The 6,924-nt window shown below is 42.6% G+C and overlaps 1 pseudogene; it reads left to right on the forward strand.

Moving 5' to 3' along the window:
* Positions 1–3,163: 3,163 nt before the first annotated feature.
* Positions 3,164–3,940, forward strand: LOC102863104 (annotated as a pseudogene).
* Positions 3,941–6,924: the final 2,984 nt, after the last annotated feature.

A 6,924-nucleotide genomic window follows, 5' to 3' on the forward strand; every position in this document is an offset into this window, starting at 1 on the left:
CTGCAGTCCTTGACCTTCTGCAGCAAGCGCTTCAGGTCCTCCATAGTTTCAGCAAGCAGGGCTGTGTAATCTGCATGATGTAAGTTGTTGATGACTCTTCCACCAATCTTAATGCCACATTCCTCCTCATACATCCCAGCATCTCAGATGATCTGTTCTGTGTACAGATTGAAAAGGTATGGAGACAGAATACATCCCTAGCGGACCCCCTTCTTAATTTTGAACCATGTAGTGTCTCCTTGCTCTGTTCTGACGACGGCCTCTTGGTCCAAGTATAGGTTTCGCATTAGCACAATCAAATGTTCTGGGATTCCCATTCTTCTCAGAGTCAGCCACAGCTTGTTGTGATACACACAGTCAAAAGCTTTTTTTTTTTAAAAAAAAAAAAAGCTTTTGCATATTCAATGAAGTACAGACAGACATTCTTCTGGTACTCTTTGCTTTCTGCCAAGATCCATCTAACATTTTCTATAATATCCCTAGTATCACAACCTTTTCTAAATCCAGCCTGCACATCTGGCAGTTCTTTGTTGACATATTGTTCTAAATGTTTTTGGATAATTTCCAGCAGAATCTTGCTTGCATGTAATTTTAAACTCTACAGGAACACCAGACAGCACAGATAGCTGACCTGAGGTAAGACCTTCTTGCTCTCCTGTGGTTGTTTTCTCTTCTGACTGGCTGTCTCTTGAGCTAAGAATTGTTACGGCCTGCTTCTGTTTCTGAAATTAATGAATTCTTTAAAGGTTAGGCCCAGGTCAGCCTTGAGATGGAGGCCAGGCACAAAATGGAGTCTGTACAGTCCTCTCAATTCCCGCAGTTACTACACTCCAAATTTGATGTCTCAGACTCAGTTGCCACATCCATTAGTCTACTATAAGTGTACTCTATTGGCGATTGGCACAGGATAGAGCATGGTTTAGGACTATTGTACATAGGGTCGCTATGAGTCATAAACGACTTGACGGCACGTAACAACAACAACAACAATCTAAACAATGTAACCAGAGCAAAAAAAAAAATACTCTGCCATAGGATGTGCAAAAGGGAGCTTAATGGCAAGAAGCTGCACTGTAATCCTGAAGGCACATGGTTCGAGGCCACCAGCTTCTCTGTGAGAGAATGGACAACCTCCTCCCTTGTGATTAACTGCCTCTGAAAACCCACTAGAGGGTCAGCTACGGGTTGATTCTTACTCTAGGGTACAGAAAAGGATATGTAAAATCTTGATTCTCCCACTAATACTGCCTTCTGATATAGATGTGGCTACGGGTCATTCACATCTATGTCATTTATTGTTCTTAAGTCCTGGACCAAATTCCATCTACCACTGGGTTGTTTTACAGCTCGGAAGTCCGCATGCAAGGCAGAGGTGAAGTAAGGAACTGCTTATAAGGTTTTCCGTCAATTCCAACAACTAAGAAATAGTGAGAAGAGTTGGGACCTCAGAAGGCTTTTAGGACCAAATAGTAGGCTCTTGTGTCCAGGAGAAAACTAATATATTTACCAGTAATGTTAATACTCACCCACAGCTCTTCTGGGAGGATCTAAATCATTGAAGTGTCCTCCTTTGTTTCCAGCTAGGAGCTGGGGCCTGTCAGTCCTGTCAGCCACGAGGACCTGATGTGGGCCACCCTTGGCCAAGTGTCCTTCAGATCCACTCTTAAAGCCAGTGAGTGGGAGCTTCCTCTCTACTCCCTTGCCTATCTGTGGCTCTCGTCTGTGACACTTCTGCTGAAGTGGCCCAGCTTTCCTCAGTGGAAGCAATTCTGACCTCCTTTATTACCTTTGGGTGGCACTGTATGAGTAAGACTTCCTTTTCCTGACACAGGCCCTAAACTGGCAGCAATAGCTGCCCCAATAATTTTGGCCACTCTCTGGTCTTTTCTCTTCCCTCTAGATCTCAGTTGTTAAGAGAGGGAATTTTTTTTTTAATTTTTGTGTGAGTGTACCATCAAATCAGATCTGACTGGTACAGGAGGAAATTGTCCCTCCTTCCCCGGCAGAGCATCTGGTGGATTCGAACTGTGCGCCTCTGGGATTGTAGTTGCAGCTCCTTGCCAGAGAGGGAAAAATTTAAACAAATGTATAATAAATAATTTTGAACAACATACTCTTTTAAGTTTAAGGCTAGAAATATTAACAATATGATCCTTTCCAATCCAGAGATACATGTTCCAATGCAGTTCCTATTTTCCATAAATGGTTTTGGTAAGAAGAATATTGTAAATGTGTATACATTTCCACTATTCCTCCTCCATGCCACGATATAGTGTTATTAACATGAGCTGTTATAAATCCATTGCCTTCCTTACTCTAACTTAATTTTTTAAATTTAAGTTTATTATTAATTTTGGTAAAACTTTAGAGAGGCTTTGAATTTCCATTCACTCATTGTTGCACATTTCTGCCCTCCCAAACCTCCCTCCCAGAACACTACCCTGTTGGAAAAGTAAAAAAAAAATTCTTTCATTGTTTTACAAACCCTCTCCCAGGTCCACTCCACCATGTAGCCATCACTCGAGACTCCTGTCATGACAGAAATACCTAATCACATATCCCTTTTAAACAGTTTTCTCCCTCCTCTGTTTCAGTGCAGTATACATTATTGAACCTATCTTTCTCAGTCTCTCCCTAACCCCAAGGTTAGTCCTCTTTTACAAAAATGGCACCATGCAATATTTGTCCTTTCATGACTGGGATACTTCACTACGCATAATGTTCTCCAGAGTCAACCATTTTGAATAGTATTGCATGAGTTCCTTGTTTTTCAATGCAGCATAGTATTCCATTGTGTGAATATACCACAGCTTCTCTATCCATTCATTTGTTGATAGGCACTTGAGTTGTTTCCAGCTCCTTGCTATTGTGAACAAAGCGGCAATAAACATGGGTATGCATATATCTGCTTGGATGTCAGTTATAGTCTCTTTGGGGTATATTCCCAGTAGTGGAATTGCTGGGTCAAATGGTATCTCTATTTGCAACTTTTTGAGAAAGCGCCATACCACTTTCCACAGGGGTTGCGCCATTTTACACTCCCACCAACAGTGAATAAGGGTTCCATTTGTTCCACAACCTCGCCAGCATTTGCCGATGCTTGCCATTTCTCACCTAAAATAACTGAAACACAAATTTAAACCTCAAATTACAATATTAAAAGATCCTATCATTACCGGTCACCCACACTCATGGAAAATGCAGTGTAACCCTTTTGAATGAGAGAGATATTATATTGAGCCAGTACGTGGTAAAGAAGGATTGCTTTTTTTATTCACTACCATTTGATTTGGTGCAGAAGACTCTTTTGACTGATCTGAGAGAGATCAGATTTGGATAGAAATACCAAGGTGAGATCCCAGATTATTTGGCAGATGAAGAGTCTGACAGTCAGAACCAGCAGAAGATAAAGGTTTGGGACCCAGACAACCCTTGGCCTGACCAGCAGATCAACCAGTTTCTCGTGGTGGTCCAAGCTGTGGGAACCTTTGCATTGCAGCTGCATCTGGCAGCCAAGCTTTCACATGAGTGCAGCTGTTGCTTCCTGAGACACCAACCTGTCTCATGCAATGGATCCATTGCAGAAGAATGGCTATGCCCTGCCTAAGGCCATGTAGACCTTAGTGCCCCAACGGGCCCAGTGCTGTGTGGGGATGAGATGGAGGAATAGTCACCTTCAGAGGCCATGCTGTTTGAGGATGCCCTAGAGAAGTATGGGAAAGATTTCAATGATACTCACCAAGACTTTCTCTCCTGGACGCCACTTGCCAGCATAGTCAAGTTTTATTACATGTGGAAAAAGGCAGACTGGTATATTTAGCAGAATAGACTGAAAGCTGCTGAAGCAGACAGCAAAATGAAGCAGATCTACATCCCTACCTACATCAAGCCAAACCCCAACCAGATTATCTCTGTGGGGCGCAAAACCTGGCATGAATAGGGCTGGATTCCAAAAGGGTCTGACCTGTAAGAGCTGCCATATCACACAGTCTGCCTAGTGGTATGCCTGAGGCCCAGCCAACATGCAGTGCCACCTCTTTGCCTCCTGTTAGATGTACTGGAAGTAGTATGGGGGACTGGAGACAATGACACAGATTGAGGGGGCTGTTTGGTGCAACACAGCGACACTCAAGAGTAATTTGTCCAGACCTGAAGCCCAAAGTCTGTCACCCTATATCACCAGTACCAACCCGCTGGCTAAGAACAGGCAAACATTCCTGCTGCAGACCACAAAACTGACCTGTTTACCAGACACACTTACAAGGACCTGTTACAGCTGAGGGCTGCGCAGCAACCTTATGATCCTAGCAATGCCAATATCATCATAGCAGAGTGCTCCATTCGACTTCCTAAGGCCACCAAGACTCCACTGAAGATTCACACTCTGGTGCAGATATCCTTGTCAAAGACCTAATGATCCAAACACCTTTGAAATAAAAAACATCTCTGGGCACCAATACACCTATCAACAGAAATCTGTTGACCCAGACTCGAGGATTGAGGGGTCATTATAGTGAAACAAGCCTATGAGACTATGGCAGGAGTACTGGTCCCTTTCTCTGCCAATCGAAGTCTTCTGGCCTCAAGAATCCATTCAAGCTCACAACCTGCAGCCAAGCATCAGAAACTAAACCCAGCTGATGCCCCTAATCCTGTGGTCTTGCTGGGGTGGTATGTTTGCCTTATAGATGTAAGACTTAGATAATGGGAGCTCTGGTGGCCTAGTGGCAAGAAACTGCACTGCAATCCCAAAGGCCTGTGGTTCAAATCCTTCAAATCCACCAGATGCTCTGTCAGAGAAGGAGGGGCAATCTCCTCCTGTACCAGTCAGATCCGATTTGACAGTACACACACACACACACACACACACACACATTAAAAAAAAATTTTTTTTAAAAAAGAAAGATATATAAAAAGAGGAGGGAATGATAGGGTAGTATTAAAAAGTTTGGAATTCTCTCTCTATATATATAAGTTATAAAACTATAATGATATAATTATAAAACTAACATCAGTTTTCTTCACCCTAAAAAACTAGTTACTTAGCCTCCGAATTCTCTGTTTCCTTTCTTTAGTCATGTAAAGTCATGCAGGGTTGCTATGAGTCACACTCAATGGAACATAACAACAAAACAACAGCCATATAAAGTAGTTTGATCTGTTTACCAGAAGAGGAAATGCATCTCTCTTAGCTCTCTCTGACACTGTTTCCTAGTCATATGTAAATTGTATCTTAATCTGCCTGTTTAGCAGAAAAGGGACTGAGCCCTTCCTGAATTATTAGTACTTAAATATGAACTATTCTTTTCAGATGTAGAAATTCTTTTTTTTACTAACAAAAGTGAATTTTTAAATGAGTCTTGCCCTCCTATAAAAGCCCATGGCCACTCCCAGACGGGGAGGCAATCTTGGAGGTGACTCCCTTTCTCCCAGATCTGTGTAATAAAGTGCTTATGGATATTGCAATCCATTTGTCTTATTGGCTATTGACTACGGAAAGAATCCCTTGCGTTCAGTAACAGTCTCTGTGGCCACAAAAGATAGCTGACCCACCTACAAATGTGAAGGGCTATCCCTCAACTCAACTTGCCCCTGAAGGTGAAGCCACCACTGATGGCAGTGGGGCCCCAGTTTCCCTACACTGGCATATCCTGCCAGAGCCAATGAGCCTATTGTCCTGGATGACTAAGATCTCTGTGGAAGGGAGGTGGACTGAAAGGTGGAGGAGGGTCAGCGCCTTGGGCACCCCAACCTTCTAGTATCAGGAGGAGCACACGTGTCCCTGGAGGGCTTAGGTGCCCTCTGCTGGCACCATTGCTGAAGCTCCTGGTCGCCTGGTGATAGAGGACTGACTGCGGGAACTTGGTCTGTTTTTGTGGGAGGATCCGCGATTTGTCTTGGAAAGTTTTGGGGTGAGAATTTTTTCATTTTTGAAAGCATTTAGACCTCTTTGTAAAAGGGGAAAAGAGAAGGGACGAGTAAACAGATGTTAGGCGGTTGTACCTGGTTGGGGGAGGGATGTGAACTGCCAAGTCAATCACCCCCTCCAATTGTGGGTTTCTCTTGTGTCTGGTATTCAGATTTACTAATTGCAGTATGAAGCCCTTAAGCAGGCATCAGCCCAAGTCCATGCTGGCTCTTTCCTTCCCCACCTCCTCTCTACCTTTTGTATGCCAACTCTCAGAAAGAAATATCTTTTGTCCATTTTTTTTAAACCTTGGATTCTGTAATGGGTTTATAGAAACAAAAAGCTGTTTTCTTTTTAAAAAAGTCTTCCAGGAAAGGACACCACCAAAATAGAAAACTATAGGCTAATATCTCATATGAACATAGATGCAAAAATCCTGAATAGAATACTGGCCAATAAAATCCAATGATACACCAAAGAACTCATCATGACCAAGTGGGATTCATACCTGCTATGCAAGGATGGTTCAACATAAGGAAAACAAATAATGTAATTCATCACATTAACAAAGCAAAGAATAAGAATCACATGATCCTATCAATTGATGCAGAAAAGGCCTTTGACAAAATACAACACCCTTTCCTGATTAAAACACTCAACAAAATAGAACCAGAGGGGGATTTCTTCAACATAGTAAGAAGTATTTATGAAAACTCGAGAGCCAACATTGTTCTCAATGGAGAGAGGTTAAAAGCATTCCCTTTAAGAACAGGAACTAGGCAAGGATGTCCACTATCACCTCTTCTATTCAATATTTCATTGGAAGTTTTAGCAATAGCAATAAGACAAGAGAAGGAAATAAGAGGTACCCAAATTGGCAAAGAGGAGGTAAAATTATCTCTCTATGCAGATGATATGGAACGCTTCACGAATTTGCGTGTCATCCTTGCGCAGGGGCCATGCTAATCTTTTCTGTATCGTTCCAATTTTAGTATATGTGCTGCCGAAGCGAGCAC

This window comes from Elephantulus edwardii, unplaced genomic scaffold, assembly GCF_000299155.1.
Source record: "Elephantulus edwardii isolate Elephantulus edwardi_28Jun2011 unplaced genomic scaffold, EleEdw1.0 scaffold02164, whole genome shotgun sequence".
Taxonomy (NCBI): Eukaryota; Metazoa; Chordata; class Mammalia; order Macroscelidea; family Macroscelididae; genus Elephantulus; species Elephantulus edwardii.